Source organism: Lolium perenne, chromosome 5 (assembly GCF_019359855.2).
Source record: "Lolium perenne isolate Kyuss_39 chromosome 5, Kyuss_2.0, whole genome shotgun sequence".
In the NCBI taxonomy this organism is placed as follows: Eukaryota; Viridiplantae; Streptophyta; class Magnoliopsida; order Poales; family Poaceae; genus Lolium; species Lolium perenne.
In genome coordinates this window covers 211,228,831-211,250,435 of record NC_067248.2, presented here as the reverse complement: position 1 = coordinate 211,250,435, position 21,605 = coordinate 211,228,831, and the positions used below count along the sequence as shown (strand labels likewise).

At 45.0% G+C, this 21,605-nt stretch overlaps 2 long non-coding RNA genes and 1 pseudogene across 2 annotated transcripts; all 3 read left to right on the top strand.

Moving 5' to 3' along the window:
- Positions 1 to 8,541: 8,541 nt before the first annotated feature.
- Positions 8,542 to 11,959, top strand: LOC127301830 (uncharacterized). The gene is made up of 3 exons (XR_007852478.2): positions 8,542 to 9,037; positions 10,646 to 11,772; positions 11,876 to 11,959. It is a non-coding gene; the product is annotated as an uncharacterized lncRNA (long non-coding RNA).
- A 133-nt stretch (positions 11,960 to 12,092) lies between these two features.
- On the top strand, positions 12,093 to 13,004 carry LOC127301831 (uncharacterized). The gene is made up of 3 exons (XR_007852479.2): positions 12,093 to 12,227; positions 12,305 to 12,406; positions 12,626 to 13,004. It is a non-coding gene; the product is annotated as an uncharacterized lncRNA (long non-coding RNA).
- A 6,829-nt stretch (positions 13,005 to 19,833) lies between these two features.
- On the top strand, positions 19,834 to 21,089 carry LOC127298206 (thioredoxin reductase NTRA-like; annotated as a pseudogene).
- The last annotated feature ends 516 nt before the right edge of the window (positions 21,090 to 21,605 follow it).

Here is a 21,605-nt window from a genome sequence, read left to right as displayed (position 1 = left end):
TGGGGCTTTGGGCTATGTCATTGGCGCTTCTTCTCTGTTAATTACAGCCTATGGCAAGAGCTAGCACATACAATTCTTGCAAGAATGCTCTTTAGCTCCTTAGACGGGAAAGGTAGAGCCAAAGTTTTTTCTCGTTCGTAGAGATATATCGGTGGGCACCGAAATAATAGGTTACCGGAAATACTGGTAATCCCTATCCAAATACCTACCAAGATACTTCAAACAAAATTTAAAATCCATCAAGAATTTATCGAAATTCTTCTAATGTTTGTAAATTACAAAACAAATTGGTAAATAGCAGCCGGTATTTCCTTATACTGGCAGGTACCGAGAAAACCGACTACCGGCAAGATACAAGAAATATCAGCCAAGAACCATGGGTTGCGATACAAGGATTTACATTTTTGTAAATATCCAATATTTTGTAATTGGGTCCGCCGCTATGGGCAGCCGGCGTCAAAACGGCATCTGCAATTCCGGACAGGTGGAGATACCCTGAAGATTTCGAGCATGTGGCTAGCCCACGCACAAAGGAAGATCCGGCGATCATTGGTTGTGCATGGATTACTGGCAGATTATTCAAGTTCTGGATCGCTGGAGGAGGCACAAATCCTCAAACAGCTCTGGTGGCGGCTGCGGGCTGCAGAAAATTCGCGAAAATTCGCGGTTAATGGAGTGACAGAACATAAGGGAGGCAAGTAACTGAAGAAATGGAACTGAACTTGGCAGGCATGCGTGCTGCTAGTACAAACAGCAGAATCTTCCTCGGATTCGAGCCAAGCAAAGCCGTCTAGAAAGCTGGCGGCGCCAACAAAAACAAAAAAACAACAGGTTCCTCCTGGAGAACTGCGTAGGCTACGAGTGAGTGGAGCACTGTGTAGTTTACGTGTTGTGTCGGGCCCGAAACGCACCAACATCATTGGCAGAGATAACCCGATCGCCTGGTAGAAGTCCAACCCGATGCTCTTGGAGGGCGTTTGCTTCAGTATAACCTCTCCCTTTAAATTTAGAGCAAACTCAGTTAAATTTAAACACGAGGACAGCTGAGATCGATACTTCTTCGTTATTAATATTAAATGGGTGTTCGTAGATCTATATAAAATCCATATGATCCAACTAAATTGTAGGAATATATAGCATACATATTTTTCAAAATAGATATAGCATACATATAGATACAGGTATGTACATACGCTGGCTCATTGACAGTAAATCTTCCGAGCGGTGGCGATCGTGGCCGGCGCGCGGGAAGGACGGCAAGGCGGTGCTGGCCGGCTACGAGGCACAATGAAATGACAATGGCCAATACGCCCCTCAGCAATGCCTCGCATGTGCGTGCCGGCAGGGTTGACATCGGCGTGCAGGCTGGGCGGCGGCGCGATGAGCGGCCGGACAATCCGGTGCATTGGGGGAGTAACGCGGTGCCCGCGCCAAACTGTCTTGCGATATTGCGCCAGACTATCTTGCGATGGCTGGACTGTCTTGTGGTACCCGTGCCAGACTGTCTTGCGGCGGTCGGACTGTCTTGTGACGAAGATGGATGTATACTCCCTCCGTCCACAAATAAATGTACAGGCGGGATTTTCAAGATAAATTATGAAATGAAGTGAAAAACGCGTTGGGAAGATGCATATCTCCTCTTTAATTATTTTACCTCCAATGAGCTAAGTGGTTGTAGAAAACAAGGAAAATATATGTTCAATATTATTGGGTTTAATTTCCGTGCGATGAGAGAGAAGCAATTAAAATGTATTGGAAAGATTTTAGATATGGATTTGGACATGGACTTGCCTTAGACTGGCCATAGTGCTAGTATCATAGGTAGTATCATGCATCCTAGGCCCACAAAAATGATGATGTGGCATCTATTTAATGAGGAGAGATAGGATTAGAGTAACATAGGTAGATACTGTATCATAGCGTACGTTACCAGAAAAGTAAATGCCAAATAAATCTTGTACATAGATTTACATTAAGATTCTACAAAATAATAAATTTACAAGTTTATGATACTACACTATAATACCACCCACTATAGAGCTAGTATCATAGACAAATATCATATGCATGATAATAGTATATGATACTATGCACTATGACCAGCCTTAGTGTGAGGAGAGGCGGGTTGTACTCGACGTACACGTGTAGTAGTACGGCTCTACGCTAGGACCAAGGTTCTCTAATCTTTACCATGTTAGACGGGTAAAAAAGTGCATTAGAGCTATGCCATTCTTTGATACTTCTACCCGCCATATTTTTGTGCAAAATGTGGCCGCCCTCTAAGATATAAATCGTCCGCGCCTTGACAGCTTCACCTTAAAGTTTAATGAGAGGCCTCTGCGTATGCAGCTGATAAATGATCGCTTCATCCAACCAAGTAATCATCGCCACGCTCTGATCAGAAGAAGGAAATTTCGGAGCAAACTGGCATTGCCGACAGTCCTCGCTTGCACGGTTTGGCGCATGCTGCCGGAGTGCCCCAACAAGATCCAGGTGGATTCGCGCCCGAAAGCTCGTACAAAGCCGAGCTGTGAACCCAATCAAACCACACCTGGTGCCTCTTGATATTTTTTGGCGACTGAGGGCAGGGCAGAGGCTTTGGCCTCTCATGAATCTCTCTCGCCTTTGAGGTAGCGCGCGCGGCAGAGGCAGGCTGGAGCCCGTAGGCCAAAATACGGTGTCTCCCGGCGTCGGAAGCGCTTTACAGCGGCGCTGCGCCGTGGTCGGGATCGACCGGATCACGCCGGTGGCTTTGCCGCTGGGCGTGTGGAGGGCCAAGGATCCCGAAATTTTGGCAAAAGAGACCACCTGCACCAACGAATTGGCAAAAAGGACCACCTGTAAATCAAATTGACAAAAAAGACCACCTTCTCAGTGGCGGCAGCGCCCCCAGCTGACACGTGGACACGTGCCGTCGATGTAGATGGCGGCAGGGCCTGCCGTCGCCAAGGGTGGCGGCACGTTTGCCGGCCAACGCCAGCCATCAGTCGCCGTTAGACGGTGTGGGACCTGCCGCCACAGGACCTGGCGGCAAGGCCACGTGGAGCATGCCGCCACTAGCCTTGGCGGCAGCACCCATCTCCACTAGTCACGTCGCCCATCATCTGATTAAAAATGTGTAGCTGCTGCCAGTCTCAGCTGCCACGCCACTTCTACATGCATGATTAGGAATGAATAATACTACTACCATCGATAGATGCATGTACTGCTACAACTGCACCTAGCTAACTACTTCTAGCTAGGTTGATGAATCGATGTGGTTAACTACTCCAACTTTTTTTCTTATTTTCTTCTTGCATGCAAAGATTAACCTTATTTAAAAACAAGAAATTAGCCAAAATAAAACTCATTAGAAGCTAAATATTTTCTAACTCGAATTATTTCATAACTCAAAACTTGGGTCATCACACTAACAGCCGAAGTGGCACCTAACCGAAAGCTAAACAGGCTTTCGAGGAGCAAATATAGGAACCTGGCCCCAAAAATCCTTCCCCCGACCCCTCCTCAACCCTCCATGACGTTAATTGGCCTTTCAAGTCTCTGGTCGTTCGCCCTTCCGACCCCTCCCCAACCCCTCCTCTCCCGACCCCTCCTCAACCCTAACCGCCGTCGTCACCGCCGGTAGCGCCGCCGGGGCAAAGACCCTTGGGGCGTGGCGGCGGCGGGGTCTCTCCTCGCCGACGTGGGGGACGGCGGACGGGCTCTCCCCTCCTCGACGCATGCGGCGGCAACCGGCGCGGATGGTGATGGGCGGCGACTCTTGCGCTGCAGTTTTCCCCCTCCCCTCCCGTAGGCTTCCTCCCGCGGCACACCGGCCGGGGCTGGTGGTGGGCGGTGGCCAGGCCCTTGGTCCGTGCCATGCCCTCCCCCTCGCCTCTCGTCAGTGCGTGGAGGCGATCTCGGGCTTCTTCCGCGTCACGAGGGCGCCCGGGGCAGCAGCCTTGGGTTCGATGGAGGAGGTGGCTCTCTTCTACGCCGGAGAGGGTCGGCCTGCGGTTGGTGGTGGTGGATCTTTTGATCTATCACCGCGATCCGGCGGCGAGATGGAGGGGCATGGAAGCCGGCGATGGTGTCGCCGGTGGAGGGTTGGATTGGCCAGCCCGGGATGGTCGCCGACGTGGGGGTCCGACATGTATAAAGCCGCCGGTCGCCGTCGCCTATTCGCGGCGCCTTTCGGGACCGCGACGCGCCTCGTGGCCGTAGATCCATCTCTCCCGACATCCCACCGCCGGTGGCACCGCACGGCCAGTACCACGGCATGCGGCAGCAGCAGTGGGAGACCCGGGTGACCGAAATCATCGGAACACTGCCGCTGTCGGTGATTTCGGTCATCCAGGTCCCCCACTGCCGCTTCCGCACGCCGTGTACTGGTCGTGCGGTGCCGTCGACGGTGGGAGGTCGGGAGAGATGGATCTACGGCCATGAGGCACGTCGCGGCCTCGAAAGGCGCCGCAGATAGGCGACGGCGACCGGATCCGACCATCTCCTACAGGTTTGGGTGGAAGGAGGGGCAGTGGGGAGCAGAACAACAGCGGGAGAGTGAGCGGCGGACGAGAGGGTTTTTTTTCTCATCAGCCTCGTGGCCGAGAAAACATAGGAGAGTTGGAGAGGGGGGAGGATTTTTGGGGCCAGATTCCTATATTTGCTCCTCCAAAGCCATTTTAGCTTTCGGTTAGGTGCCACTTCAGCCATTAGTGTGATAACCCAAGCTTTGAGTTATGAAATAATTCGAGTTAGAAAATATTTAGCTTGTAATGAATTTTATTCTGGCTAATTTCTTGTTTTTAAATGAGGTTAATCTTTGCATGCAAGAAGAAAATAAGAAAAATGTTGGAGTAGTTAACCACATCGATTCATCAATCGTTGGAGAGCTAGCTAGAAGTAGTTAGCTAGGTGTAGTTGTAGCAGTACATACATCTATTGATGGTAGCAGTAGTATTCATTCCTAATCGTGCATGTATAGATGGCAGCAGCTAGACATTTTTAATAAGATGACGGGCGACGCGGGACTGAGTGGAGAAGGGTGCTGCCGCCAAAGCTAGTGGCGGCATGCTCCACGTGGCCTGGCCGCCAGCTCCTGTGGCGGCAGGTCCCACACCGTCTAACGGCGACTGATGGCTAGCGTTGGCCGGCAAACGTGCCGCCACCCTTGGCGACGGCAGGCTCTGCCACCATCTACATCGGCGGCACGTGTCCACGTGTCACCGGGGCGGCCGCCACATCGGAGAGTGGTCTTTTTTCACATTTGATTCATACGCGCCCTTTTTGCCAATTCGTTGACGCAGGTGGTCTCTTTTGCCAAAATTTCCAAGGATCCCAGCTCCAATCGCCCGGCCGGAGCAGATCGAGCACCGGCCCAGACGTGCGTCGCCTACCTACGTGCCCGTGATTCGACGTGATACGATCCGTATTACCTAGTCGACGATCACGGTCGTTGGTTGGGGGAATCCGAATATTGCACGGTGAGACCGAGGATGCTTCCTCACGCACCAGCATCAGTAGTAGCTCCCTGCTTTAGTGAACGTTGCCACCAAAACTGCATTAATAATCGCACGAGCTCACGGCTGTACATACGTACGTACTCGATTCGTCGATTTGCACCTCAGGATGCTTTTAACACACGAGGGAGTGCCAATTAGTGCACTCCTCGAGCAGGTGTGTGTTGACACATGCTAGTAGGTTGCAAACAGCTGGTGACTGTCTGTGGTCCAGGGACTCAAAACATGACGGCTAACACTCGTACGTACAACCTTAAAGAAATCATACCTACTCCCTCCGTCCACTAATAAGTGTAGTTCTAACTTTTGTACTAAGTCAAACATTTTAAGTTTTGATCAACTGTGAGAAAAAATGTAGCAACATATATGATGAGATTTTGGTATAATTTGAAACTACATTCAAGACGAATCTCAGGATACTAAATTAGTGTCATAAATGCTACTACTTTTCTCTATATACTATTTAGTTAAAGTTTAAAGAGTTTAACTAAACACAAAATCTAGATGTACACTTATTCACGAACGGAGGGAGTACGTACTATCTGATGCACTTTCAAGTGTAACGTACGAGATGCATTTTTGGGCGTGTGCTCCCTCGTGGCAAAGCGAGCCAGGTTGCGACCTACTTCTCGCAATGCTTTTTTTCTTTCACAGGTATACGTCTCACAACGCTAAACAGCAAGGAGCCAAGGACCACGCCGAGGATTGAACCAGATCCTCTAACGTGAAATAGCCAAGTCAGAGAAGCTACAGTGTTATCTAGTGTAAACTAAAGAAACCAAAGTTAGGAAAGTGTAGCAAACACCGTAGAATCTGTCTTAAAGCAAATTACTGTATATAATTACTGTTCGCATAAATTTTCTAAATTAAAATTTTGTCAGCCATAATTTTTATTGTCAGTAATTATTGTAAATGGATAGCACATATATATTGTGCAAGTTAATTTGAATCAAATTGGTCTTAATAATATGATTGTGAAGAAGGAAAGTTAGTGGAATATATAACTACTATATTAAAGATGAACAACTTCCTTTTTTGTGAGATTTTTGGGCTATTTCAAGGAACCATGGCATGGTGAAACGTGTTCTTCTAAGTGATTGATTTCCCCAGTTTTTCCCTTGTGTGCATTCTCGGTGACTTGCAGGAATTAAGTATGGATGATTATTGCTGTGTTGTTTTTTACACTGGTGGCTTTCCGTGTGCGTGTAGCAATTTCGCTGCCTTGGTATCTCACATGTTGTTTTTGACATCACCGCTTTGACTGCTCATTTGGTTCCCTTTCCTTACGCGTGGCCTTTTCCTGAATACTCTGTCTCCATCTTTTTTCCACGTCCTATTTTTTCCCAGCTCGCATTTTCTGGCATCTCATCTCATCTCCCGTGGATGAGCTCAAACTACATCGCACCTCCCCGCCTACCCATGCCGCCGCCGGCGGTCTAGATTTCCCAGCCGTCGCACCAACCCCGCCCCTAATCGCGACGCCATGCTGGATGTCTGGAACCCTAGCGCTGGCGTCCCTCGGCCGTTGGCCTGCCTCTGTCCGCTCCCGCTCGCCGGCGCTAAGGTCCGTCAAGACTCGGCCGCGGAGATGGTCAGGGGATATGCGCCTGGGCATGGTCGGCTTGGTGGTCATCCAGGAGAAAGCAGAGGAAAGGCGACATCTACAAGTGTTCCCGGCGCGGCGCGGCGTGGCCATCCGCCACACGAGGCGGATATGCATATCCACCGGCCTCCCCCGCCCCCGCATGACCTCCTCTCTGCTCGAACACCCTCCGCCCGTGCTCTCCCCGGCCGAACCCTCCCCTACTGCGAAATCCCCTTGCCGAGCTCCTCCATCTGCGGTGGCTATGGTGGGGACCGGTCCTGCTCCAGTGTTACGGCCACCTCCGAGGTGCTTCGGCTCCCCAGATACAACTCCTCACCTGGACTTGTGGCCTTTCGCACGGCTCTTCCCGGCCGCGCGCGCTGCAGCAAGCCGCCGGCCCGGTTCTGGCGCTCGACGACGCAGACGTCATATGGGGCGTAGGAGGCGCGGTGGCGTCCTCACTGGTTGACATGTACGTGCGCGCTCTGTCCACGTCCACGTCCACGCCCGCCTCCAGGGCTCTAAGGCGTGTGCCACTACAGGCCTACAGCAAACGAGGCTGCAGGTGACGTTGGCAGATTGGCCCAACATCCTTCGCCTGTAGTACGGCGGGGGCAGAGCCGGTGCGGGGCGGTGGCCGGCAGCCGGAACGCGTATGGTAGATGCAATACCTACCGTGAGTCAGTGAGGCCAAGATTCAGCACAGATAAAGAACTGTAGAGACAATCATGGTAAGGATAGCAAGAATTTTTTACCAAATTAATAATGCTTAACATTTCCTTCAGTTTGTAGTTTTTGCTTGGACATTGGGTAGCTGTTGAGAAAATCTTCTGATACGTTGAATCAATAAGTATCCATTTATGCCTGAATTAATAGGCATTGCTCCATGCCCCGTAAATAGGGTGAAGGTCATAATGCATACAGTTTGGGGGAAAAAACTCTTGGATTTGGTTGAGAAATGTCATCATTTAACATAATTCCAAAAGATGGGATTCAGTAATCTGTAGCTTAATCATTTGCTTATTCTTGGTTGTGTTTTCTTCTCAGATTTCATATACAGGCAAATTTGGTTTCACATAACCGGCTTTATCTTATAGACCTTTTCTTGCTGTTGAGATATGCTAATGTGTTCCATACCAATCATAGCTACTGAAGAATTTTCTTTGCTCAGAGAATAAATTTTCATGTGAAGAGATGTCTTGCCGCCACAAAAAGTGAACTGCTAATGATTTGTTTCTCAGATTTGCATCTTACATTTTTATAGACCTGTGTCATTATATCCTCCCTATTTAATTTGCATCCTAGATTTTCATACCTAAAAGAAAATCAAAAGTTTCTCAGATTTGAGGCCGTCGTATAGATGCTCGGAGGTGTAGTGGTATGGTTTCCGAGTCACCTTCTTCTAAGCTCCGCTCGACGACACGGCATTCTCGGGTCACTGTACATTTCCATAGATTGATATACGCCGTGATTTACATGATCGTGATTTGGTTGTTTAAGCACAACAAGTGGTATGGCATATACACTCTCACTGACCATACATTAACCAACCAAATCGTGATTATCCTCACAACAAGTGGTATGCCATATACTTCCTCACCTTCAGAATATTGTACCATTTTGTGGGTTCAGTCCACTTACAATTGATATTCCAATGGAATTCCCATACGCGTATGGTAGATGCAATACCATTTTGTGGGTTCAGTCCACCTACATTTTTCTATAATAAAAAGAGGTATGCATCAATTCCAATGGTGTTCCCAAAATTCTGATACAGTATCTATTGTACTGTAGGTTTACAGTACACATATTTTTAGAAGCATCTACCTCAAGGAACAATTGCTGACTTGGGTGACAGAATCATGACTGAACTAGAGCTCTCACCATGTTTGAGTCAATACAGGAAACCTCAAGCTACCTTCTATCAAGACCTGAAAATGCAGTGCTGAAAATGGTAAGCATAACCAAAAGACCAAAATAGATCATGGGTGCAGCTAAGATAGAACTTTATGGGATACCATCAAATAAATAGCACCTGTAAGGTGAGAAAGTTTGAAATCAGCCCAAACTGAAGCAGCAACATAATTGCATACAAAAAAGGACCACTGTTTCTTCCATGGATACCAATCCAGCTTATTGTTATTACAAGCACTAATTTTGCCACAAGTACTGCCTGCTTATTATATTGAATATTAATAGGTCATTGTGGAGGAGGTAACTTCAAATCTACCATGTTTGCCTTTCTGATTGATTCTTAATATGTTGAGCTCTGAAGTTTAGCATGCTAGGCATAGTGCAATGTTCGTTAACACATACTATATGGAGAATTTCTAGGTAGTCATGCCCTAGATTGTAGTTTGCATAATTCCTTAGGAAGTTTGAAATAATTGTGTAGTTGCATGGTCTTAATGAAGAGTATTTTCAAGTTACAGAGTAAGATGGCCAATTGTCGTATCTATCACAAATACTTGCTAGATGCTTCCACTTATATGCCTTGCTTACTTTCGATATATTTGATAGTTCAATAGTTGTTTTGCTTTTCACAAATCCATTGAACTGTTATTATAGAAGTGGGTTAACTCGCTAGCCTTTTCCTAATTATAGCTATAGCTTTATATTGTAATCTAAGTTTAATGCTTAGTCCAGAATCGTCTTTCCCTGTGTTAGATTGCTAGCTTCTGAAGTTCAAAGTAATAGCCAGGTTTTGGTTTCTGTTTACACCGTGCATATTCATATAAGTGGGCTATATCACCTACCAGTGGGAAAGAGCAAGACGGAATCATGTCTGCTTCATTTGATCTGTTATCATACAATGAATGGCTCTCCATGTATAAAATGTCACCTCCTGCCGATTCAGCTTTTGATTCCTTATACATCCCTGATTTGATGCAGCAAGAGTGAAAGCCTATGTAAATCAAGCTTATTTTAGAGGATCATTTCGAATTTGTGCCTTATCCCCTTGTGTTGGTCATATGTATGTTCCGATGTCAGACATACTTTCGGGTATGGTCTTTATGGCACTGAACATTATACTGCATCAAGTCTTAGTGTATCCCGTGGGTTCTTCATAATACTCTGTACAGGTGACGCCATTGTGCAACCAAACATATATGGGCTATTTTGAATAGCATGCTCTGTACAGTTTTGCTAGGATTAACATTTAACATCTAAACATATATTGGTTATTTCAAATAGCATGATTTCTACTGTTTGCTAGGAATTAGCACTTTATTACCTCGGAGAGTGATTTTTTGCCAAAAAATATTGATGTGGTTTTCCTAGATTTTTTTTTCCTTCTATAAAAGAATGCATATAGTTCTATTACACATGCTGATGCAGCGCCACAGTTTTATTTCTCCATTGCTACTTTGGTTAGGTCCTTAATTAGGGGTGCTAGGGGAAAAATTATGATTCAAATTCTGAAATGGTGTGAATATATTATGGAGAAATGTGCACCTAAGTGATTCTTGAATTTAATAGTTCAAAAGACTAAATTGAACTAGAGCCCTGACACTTATTATGGATTGGAGGAAGTAACTTTTATTTTTTTGTCGTTTTGCAGGGAGCTACAGGTGGTTCACGTTTCTGCTATATTATTTCTTTTGCAGTGAGCTGGCTCTGTGTTCCCTTTGGTAGCTCAAGGAGGCTCCTTTCAACGTTTGCATGGTTTGTTCAGTTTCTGTCCATTTTGTGTTCCGATTTCGGTGGCCTCTTAATTTTCTATTTCTCGGTCTTGTTTTTATGTATATTTTTCAGCTTTGCATGGGAATTCTTTTAGTATTCCTGGGTCTTTATGTTGATCAGTTCATTCACACGGTTTATCTACAGATTCGCCCTTTGCGGCCTTGTGGGTGATGGTTCCTCTAGGAAACCGATTAATCTTCACTTAGTTTGTGCCATTTGTTTTTTCTAATCTATATTGTTTTCTGTGGGATACACCTTAACTATAGGACTTGCTTCTGCTCTAAGAGGTAGAACATGCAGATCAAATTGCAGAAATTCTACAACCATGACAAATTATTAATTTAACTTGCTTGACATGGGCACATGACATATACCATGGCATTGAAGGTTGAGTGGTGTCAATGCCTTGGCATCTACCTGTTGTATCAGTCTAAGCTGAGATAACCGGTCCTATGTCAGGCGTAATTGAGCTGCTAGAGTTACTAAAACATGAAGGTACTATTTTTCCTTTTCCTAATGGTTTAACACAATTGTTTATAGCATGTTTCACAAATTATTTGCATGAAGTGCAAAACTTGGGTGCCCAACCAGGTTGATCGGTCCCTTAGCTCACTGCCTGATTCTTCTGTTGGATCAGAAGAATCAACGATCATTGCCAAATTTTCAGAATCAAGTTGAACCACTTTCAAAGAAAATTATGAGTCAGGTCCTGCCAAGAGAAGTTCAGGAACTGGCCCTTCACATTGCAGCATCGGCATTATCCAGTTTGTCATGGGCTCATGGCTATTAATAAAAGTCAGAGCCAGGCACTTAATAGGGTGGGCGTCTACCTGCCAAAGCTGGCTTTTTCGCATGGCCAGTTTTATGTTGTGATCTCAAGAGTGACATGACGAGAGAAGGATTGGAAGTGCTTGCGCTTGATGAGTCTGGGATACCAACGTGTAGACAAGAAATATATTGAACCGGGGAGTAGTCGGTTATCTCTAGACATTGCTGCTTATACATGTATGTCTTTCAACAAGTAACTATTTTTCTATGTTCTTGCACTCTATGTATATGTATCCTTCGTGTCTAGATGGTTAACGTTTCCATCTTCGTGGTTACCCAGATTGTTCCATTTGCTTTTGTGAAAAGCATACTACAGTTAAAATGACAGCTCATCAGATCTTGGTGATACAGTGCAAATAATTGATTATGTGCTAGCTCCATTTGCTTTTGTGAAAAAAGCAGCCCATCATATCTTGGTGATACAGTCACTGCTCATAAGTGTAGACGTGTAGTGCATGGTCTGTTAGTATTGAAGCTATACCAGACATTGTGCAAGTTAAGGTCTCGCAATCACATCTGGCTGATTTGGCCCAAATCTATCCAAATAGCAAGTGCAAGCGTCCAGTGCTCAATTTGCTTATATATGATGGTGATGTCTTAGATGGAACCCTGCATGTCTGAACATTGCTATGGTAAGCTCCAGATGCTACTTTACTTACTTCTTTCAAAATGTATGGAGAGAATATTGACAGCATAAAAACGATTGCAGGATCAGGATCAAAGATCGTGTTCACCTTCTCAGTTCTCAAGCTATCTATGAGACAGCTCACTCGCAGCCATAATAGACTTAGTGTTTAGCTACGAGGACTAGGTACTAGGTAGGTACTTCTTATTTTCTTATGCATTTTTCTCCAGTGTGCTAAGACTTCCTTAACTGCTTTGTTTGTAATGTGTGTTATTCTACGTATCTACAATGGACGAACATATAAAAAAATGGCCCTTCCGCTTCCTGTTTTTATGCTGTTTTTTTATTTGTTACTGCAAATGTGTTTCAGCTCTTACCAACAGCTACCTCAAACGAATTGTACAGTGCAGAATAACGTACCAGTTGCTGTCAGTTTGATCTTTCTACATTCCCTTGGCCTTCGACGCCTCTTTTCTTCAGTCCCCCCAGCCAGGAGAAGACGAAGACACTGAAAGCTGACCAGTTAAGTATGAGGCGGAGCGACTATTTTGCTAACCTAGCCAGCACACATGTCCTAGATTTACTACAGCGTCCCGTTAGATCTATTCCTTTCCATATTCTGAGGTAGATTCTGTGTGACAAACGTAAAGATAATGTCACACATTACAGTATCAAGATTAAACACATGGGGTAGATTTACTACAGCGTCCCGTTAACTCATTATTTTTCACACATTATCTTTACATTTTCCTTCCACTAAACTGCCTACATTGCTAAAAATTACCACCAGTCACTCAGTATATGGCGCGGCGTGCCGCCGCGCCCTTTCATTGCTAGTAACTACTATATTAAACGTGAACAACTTCGTTTTTTCTTAGAGTTTTGAGTTTTCTTTTGGATCAACACGGTTGTTTACTTGTTAGTTTGATCTACACGGATTCTTTTCTGGGTACAGCTGGGTGCTCTGTAGTATTTTTATTTGTACTTTGGAGTTGGTGCATTGGTGATGAGCTGTTGTGGTGCATTGCTGGTGTGCACATAGCAGCGACATGACAGGGACAGTGGCATGTCCAAGACGTCATGGTTTGCACGATTTGTCAGGCGTTCGTGTCGTTTGCTAATGTAGGTTTGGTTTGGCTAGGTGGCAACTTTTTAGGAGGTCACCGCTTAAGATATGGTCCTGAAAGTGTCTGGTCAAGTCCCACCACCGAACGCGTGCTCTCTGTCATTATCACTTCTCTCTCTAAATCATTTATGTCAAAAAAAATCTCTCTCTAAATCATCATCAGGGACACGGGAGATCGACGTGGAGTAGGCGCATCGCAGGAAGGGAGCCAGATCCTCTAACGTGTAGTAGCAAAGTCAGGTAATCTACAGCACACTGACTTTCCTTCTTCATATCTATATGATTATGATTAATTTGATCTAAATTAACATGCACAATATAAATAGGTGGTATCTATTGAAAGTAATTACTTACAATCAAAATTATGACCTGCTATTTTTTTTGTTTAGATGAGCTATGTGAACAGTAACTACCCACAGTAATTTGCTACAGTGTCATATGTACAGTGTTTCCTACAGTACCCTGACTTTGCTTCTTCAATTTACACTACCTCAACACTGTAGCAGCCTGACTTTGCTCTTTCACGTTAGAGGATCCGGTTACCGCAGGAAGGCCAGGCCGCCGCCGGCGAGCGCTTCGCGGGAGGTTCCGCCAGGATGCGTCCGATGAGCGCGAAGAGGCGTCTCGCATCGCGGGAGGCTCCGCTAGGCCTCCGCCGACGACGAGCACGGTGAGGCCCGTCGGTGGAGGCTCCGCCGGGACGCCTCCGTTGAGCACGATGGGGCACGTCACGGGGAGGACGCCGCCAGGCCGCCGTCGAATCAGCCACCTCGCCACCAACGACCATGAGCCGTGAGGAGGAGGCGGGTCGCTGGGAGGACTCGGACAGTAGGCCGTCGACTCCGCCACACCTGCCGCACCACACCTGCCGCAGACGAGCTCAGAGGAGGAGCGGAGTAGGCTCCCGTGATGATTTGCTGGCGCCAGTCGGAGCAAAAAGAATTGGGATTCTTCAATGGTGAGATCTCTACTCTGTCGCTGGCGGTGGATCCCGTTTCCTACATCCCCAAATTAGAACAGGAAGACTCTTTATATGTGCAGCTGGCTCGCTCCACCTCTCCTAATCTTTTTCTCCCCAATTGATCCTCTCGTGATTTTTTTGCAGCTCCATACTGCGCCATTGTCTAAAGCACCAACATAAATGGGAACGCCACAGATGCACAACCAAAGGTGCTACTCCCTCGCTGGTGTAGCTGCAATGAACATGTTTGATAGAATGCCTCACAGGTGCTAACGTCCATTTTTTTTGGTTGCTATTTTCCTCTATTCCTGTTGTAGTTAAACTACTTATCTCTAGGCTGAATAGGCACACGAGTGTAGCTGCAGCTGGCAAGATTAATGGTCTGCTTGCTGCAAAAAGAGTGGAATTAATATCACCGGGGAAATAGTGTTTCTGAGAGCAGCAGCAGCGTGCCCATGTTGTACCTGTGTGATGTCTCTATCTCTCTGCCTTTTCTTTCATTTCTTTTAAGTCATGTGTTAAGCATCATTTACTTGCTGTGGATTAGAATTTTGTGATGGATATGCGAGGGCTTTGATTTTTGTGTGTGATAGGTGTATGTACAGTTTAATGTTGTTCTGAAGAACAGTGATTTATAGTTCTGCCCGAGAATTTGATAACGCAATGACACAATGGTAAGAACTAATGTTTCACAATTATATCATACTATGCTCGAGCTTGTGCTTCGATACATTAGATTTTTCTAATGCTGGCCATTTCATTGATATTTTGTTGTACCGTTTGTGTGTGCATTCTGTAGCTTCACTACCTTCCTGCTATGGTTTTTCATACAAAGTGTTGATGCATTTGTTGTACTCGATTGCAGGACAAGTTCAGGCAGAAAGAATGTTTCTCGAAATTTGGAATTTCGTTTACCTGACTTTGTTCAGGTAATGCACTATCTTCTTACTTTTGTGATACTTTTCGAGCTTAAGCGTTTTGGTGTGAAGTCGTATAGTGGTACTTGCTATATTTCCTTTTTACAAAACAATGTTTAGTTTATGTATGGTCCACTTAACATGACACTTGCAAATGACAGCATAGCAACTGGAAATTAGGCGTGCCAATGTTCTGTTGAAACGAAAATGCACCAGAAACAATGCAACGGATTCTAGCTGTATAACGAAAAAATGCAAGAAATTGCTTGGTACAAACAACTTAGAGGTGCAATGAAAAAATATAAGAAATTTCTTGGTACAAACAACTTAGATTTGGGGCAACCAAAGAAACCCTGGAATCTAATATATGTAAAAGAGGTGTGGAGATTCTTACAGTGCCATGGAGGATATAAGAAGTTATGTCATGCTGCAACCATACAACATAGGATAGTACAAAGGCGAGAAAGAGCCCCATAATATATACAGGTTCGTGATCATGAACAAATGAAATAACCTTGATTAGCCCACCAACATGAGAAAATGGCCTTGGTGATAACTGGCAAACATGAATATCGAAATCACATGATGTTGAGATAACTAGAAATACAAACAGGGAAATTAAAAGGAGAACTCATATATTCAGCCATTATTTTAGTGAGATGATCACCTAAGAAGAAACATGAATTCATCGAAAACAACTATTGCAAGAAGAAGAATGGCCCATGAGGGTGGTTAACTCACCTCTAGGAATAGATAATCCACGTGAATATTGTGCACTGCAGCCTTGGTTATTGGCTTCACAGAAGAAGAAAAATGATAGGGAATATGCAAGAACACATATCAGTGAGAGATTTCTTTCCGTTGTTATTAGCTCCACTAATTCTTACTTTGCTTTATATGTTCCACATGCGAGAATTAAGAGAATTTTCCATAATATGTTCAATTACAGGATTTCTTTACACTTTTTGATTGTGATGACTCCAATTACTTATATCGCCGCTGCGTCTGCCGCCTTCGAGCTGGGTGACCGTGGCCTTGCTGTCGCCGCACTTGCCCGCCATTCATGCCGTGTGTGAGCGAGGTCCCCCCAAACTTTGGTTATTTGTTTGTACTTTATTGGGGACATATATGGTACAGATCTTTTCATTCATACTTTCACAAATTTTCTCTCCATCTTAATATATAACCATTTCTACGATACACGGACTGCAATTTTAAATTATTTAGGCCGTTCGGTTCCATACATGTTTGCACTAACTGCCGGCCTACTATACAATGGTATGAAATTATAGCTATGCAAATAAGAAGTTTGTTAATCAATAGGTTAGTATTAACAGTACATACAGAATTACCCAGGGTCCGTCGCATAATTCTCCCAGCCTCCCTTACGTGCAAACCCATCTTTCACGACACATGGCTTAGAATGTTGATTAGTTCTCATGACTTTTCATATTATTATATCATCACCAGGAAGGCCTTCTAGCATTGTTTGGGTCTCCTAGCGAACAGTTATATTTTGTTCCATAAGGCCTCCTAGCAAACAGTTAGAGGCTAAAAACTTTGAGATACAAGTCTTAAGTTTCATAAAAAACATGCATGCATTTTCTTCCCATCACCCTTCTGTTATGTCATAAAGTCCTTATTCTTCTTTCTATTATTCTTCCATTGAATTCCTTTGTGAGCATGGCTTTTACGCTCAGAATTGTATATTTTGCAATTTGCAAATAGTGACATTGCTATTTCATTCTATATATGGTATATGATCATATAGTCTGCTATCTGGTTATGCTCCTCTATGCTTATTTATACAAGTACTTAGATCATGCACCTCTGTAGGAACATATCTCACTCTCACTTTTCTAGGTCATTTTGATGATCTCACAAAGGGAGATGTAGTCATTTAATGGCACTATATTTAGACCCTTGCTGATTTCACATATATGTATTGTGTATTTGCTCTCCATGGTAACAGAGGAGTTTAACGTTCTGGTCTGACAAGTAATAGATGAAACCTTAGCTTAATTTTATCTCTAACATTTAGGAGCATAAAGACACTGTGCTGAAGTAAGTGTTCTTATTATATAGCAACGGTTTTGCAGGTGCTATAATTGTGGTGTCATTATCTGTGGGTCTTTTGAGGTAACTCCACCATTCATTTAAGTACACTGGGTTTCTCCATGAATTTTTTCCAAGAGCTTTTGCCAGATTGGCCTTAACAGTGAAGATCCAAACAAGTGAGTTAAAACACACAGTTATGTAACTCTGTGTTATTATTTATTTCACTTTAAAGTTTAATTTTTTTACTCTCAGCAAGATAAAAATGGAGCCTTAAGCAAGACTCATTTCAAAAATTTCAACAATACATTTCTGACTTTTTAACGACTCATCAATATTTTCAAGAACATATTTATGGCAATATCACCAATCTATATATGTTATAATAACATTTGAGATTCAGTGGACCACTTGAATACAAATTCGTCAAGTCTGTCTTCCGAAGTTGCGATTGGCTACAGGAGAGCAAATTTGGCTCCCGAACGATCAACAAGTAGAGGACCAATCCTTTTAATGCCAGTGTTGTTGCGAGACTGGTACGACTAAACTGAGAAGTGCTTTTAGTTCTGTTGCTAGACTGGCATGGCTAAACTGAGAAGTGCTTTTGTTGATAGCTGGATCCTTTCAAAGTAGGTGGTTCATTTTAGTTCCTGCCGTATTTTTTAAAGATGAAATTCAGGTTGTAAAGACATATACTCTATTTGAATCAACACACAGACTGTTGATTTTTTCCATTCGGTGTAAGTGACATTAATCATGTATGTTTACTAGGTAACTAAAAAAAAAGTATCATGTGCCTGTGTATCCTATTATTTTCATCTAGGTATTGTTCTGCCTGTGTAAAATATGAGTCAATTATATCCTTATATAATAAAACCTGCTGGAAGCATGTCACTAATTACAGAAGTACTATGCAATGCCATTTGGGCTGGAATACCTCTTTCGAAAGTGGTTGGAATACGCGCCAGAAAGGATTTGGGTTCTCTAAGGTTAAAAAGAATTGACCAATCACTATTACTGTTTTATGTAAAATGGGTTTAACAATGCCGACATTGATAACATACACGGGTGTGCCAGACCGCCTTTGTACTTTTAAAATGTTTGAACTATGCCAGATCAATATTTTCTTTGCTACTTTGATGTCCTTTCCCTCAAATTAGTAATTCAATCTATTTTAAGGATATGACCATTCGTTTGTGTACTAGATGCAAATATCATAGATGCACTAGGAGAGCCAAGGAGGATTTCTTTGATTTCTTTTTTTGCATCATTGGGTGTGTCTATCAGCTCTCAATATGATACACTAATGTATCTAAGAAGTGCTCATCACATCACTAAATAAGTACACTGTGCACCAAGTGAACAGCTCACCATCCTCTCCCCCAACCATGAACACGCCGAGCACTGACAACTCAAATACATGGGAACACCGACATGACCCATTGCACCGTGCTACTTTAGCATCTCAGCTTAGCTTTTCTCGCTAGAAAAGTGATGTCGAATTTACGGTCCATGTATTTTATGCAAGACAATTCCATGAACTATAGAATTGAGTTCCAAGTATATATTAATACGACAGGCTAACTTCTGTTTTATAACTCGATTTTCCCTATTAAGTGTTACCATTAAGCTACAAAAAAACTCATTATAACCACCAATGCATCCTCACTGTACCAGTTATTCTTAGCAGACTTAATTTCTCCCTTTTTTGATGCTGCTTATTTACTTGGTTCTCATGATCAGTTTTTTGTGTACATAATTTCAATTTATGGTGTATCAAATTTCGTTATCACCCACCTTGAAACACATTGTGTAAACAACAAAATATTCATCATTTTTATCAATTCAAGTGTGATCTTAAAATTATTAACACCATCAAATTACACGGTTAGCGCGGCGTGCCGCCGCGCCCATTCATGCTAGTACTATACTAAACGTGAACAGGTTTGATTTTTCTCAGATTTTTGGATTTTTTTTGAGTTCACATCGTGAAGACACGTAGGTGTTTAATTGCACATTGTGTTTTGGTGTGCAGATGTTTTGGTGCGTGTGAGATTATTATGGGAGCCATGGATTCATTTATTTATTACTAACGCGTGTGTCGATTCCGTTGATATGCTGCTTCTGAGTTCAGCTTGTTTTGATGTTCACGCTGTGTGACTTTGGCATTATACCAGCCTCTGCGTTGTCCAGTTGTTGTCGGCAGATTTATTGCCTACACGTAGCACCACAACTTTGCATGTTATCTTCACAGGTGGTCTCTCTTGAGAACTCCAGATTTCCCCTCTCTCTTTATTCATCCTCACAACGCCCGAAGCAAATTCCTCCTCCCTCTCTCAGTCCATTGCCTCCCCGATTATCCCCGTGCTCCTGCTGCAATCGATGGAGGACCGACTGGTGGGGAGGTTCCTCCTGCTGGTCGCCGTCGCCGTGGTGGGCGACTTGCCCGTGGGCGGATGCTCCCTGCTCCGTTTCTGCCGCCGGCCGGCGGTGCCTCTCCCCATTACACCCAAATCCTCGGCTGCCGCCACCGTCGCCCCTTCAGCCGACCTTGATGCGCCTCTGCTCCAAGCTCGCCGCGCTGCTCCGGAGGTCCCGCCCCTTCGCCGCCACCGCCGCCGCCGCCAACGGGACGGAGGAGGCCGCAGCGGGCACGCTGCGCACGCGCGTCTGCATCATCGGCAGCGGGCCGGCCGCGCACACGGCACCGAGCTCAGGCCCGTGCTCTTCGAGGGCTGGTTCGCCAACGACATTGCCGCGGGAGGGCAGCTCACCACCGCCACCGATGTCGAGAACTTCCCGGGCTTCCCCGACGGCATCCTCGGCATCGACCTCATGGACCGCTGTCGTGCCCAGTCCGTGAGCTTCGGGACCAACTTCTTCTCCAAGACCATCACCTCCATCGACTTCTCCGCCTGCCCCTTCCGCGTCTCCTCCGACGACACCGTCGTCCACGCCGACTCCGTCGTCGTCGCCACGGGCGCCATCGCGCGCCGCCTCCATTTCGCCGGCTCCGACGCGTTCTGGAACCAAGGGATCTCCGCCTGCGCGTGGGCGACGGCGCCGCGCCCATCTTCCGGAACAAGCTCATCGCCGTCGTCGGCGGCGGGGACTCAGCCATGGAGGAGGCCAACTTTCTCACCAAGTACGGCTCGCGCGTCTACATCATCCACCGCCACGACGCCTTCCACGCCTCCAAGATCATGCAGGCCCACGCTCTCTCCAACCCCAAAATCCAGGTCATCTGGTACTCCGAGGTCGTCGAGGCCTACGGCGGCTCGAACGGTGGCCCCTTGGCGGGCGTCAAGGTGAAGAACCTGGTCAGCGGCGAGGTGTCCGACTTCCAGGTGGCAGGGCTCTTCTTCGCCATCGGGCACGAGCCAGCGACCAAGTTTCTCGGTTCACAGCTCGAGCTCGAGTCCGAGGGCTACGTGGCCACCAAGCCGGGCTCCACGCACAACAGTGTCAAGGGGGTCTTCGCTGCCGGGGACGTTCAGGACAAGAAGTACCGCCAGGCCACATCGTCGCTGGATCAGGTATGTACTAAGCTATATTGAACCCTTAGCTTCTGTTTTTGTTGATCAGAAATCAGGCCTTTATTATGTCTAAGTTGCCTTGATGATACTGCATTATAATTACGACTAGAAATCAGTGCCAATCATGGGTGTGCCATTTGGTTAAAATTTAGAATTAAGCTCTTTGCTGCATCATGTTTTTCCCCATTTGTACAGTGAGCTCCAGCAGTATACAATCATGATACTGAATTAGTTGTTGTTGTATATTCTACAGAGCAAGACCGACAGAGACTAAAGATGGTTTTGTCGTAGGTTGACAGAGTGTTGATTTTGTAAATCGGTGTGCTCTTAATTTACATGATTAGGCCACCCAATGTGCATACGAATTGATGTTCAGACAATTCTTAGAATTCATCTCCTCCACAAGTCAAGACCCATCTAATAATGCCACTATTCACAAGCCTTGATGTGGCCACGATTCTCCAACATTGAAAAGAATAATGCACAAATGTCTCACCAGAGGCCCCTTTCTCAACTTCACTATGCAGATTTCAGTTTGAGTTTTTGAAAGAGAAGTACCTATTAGTGTTTATTGTGGAATTTAATTTTCTTACTGTGGAATGGGATATTTGGATGACAGAGTACGCTTCCAAAAGATTTTTTTTGCTTCTTCACAAAATTTATAAGTTAGAAATTGAGATGCCTGCAGTATTTTTTAACAAGATAAATGAAGGGCATACGATGGAACCAAGAATTTATGCATTTTCAGTGCTGATAACAGTAGGATTGTTATGGACCCGCTGACACGGCT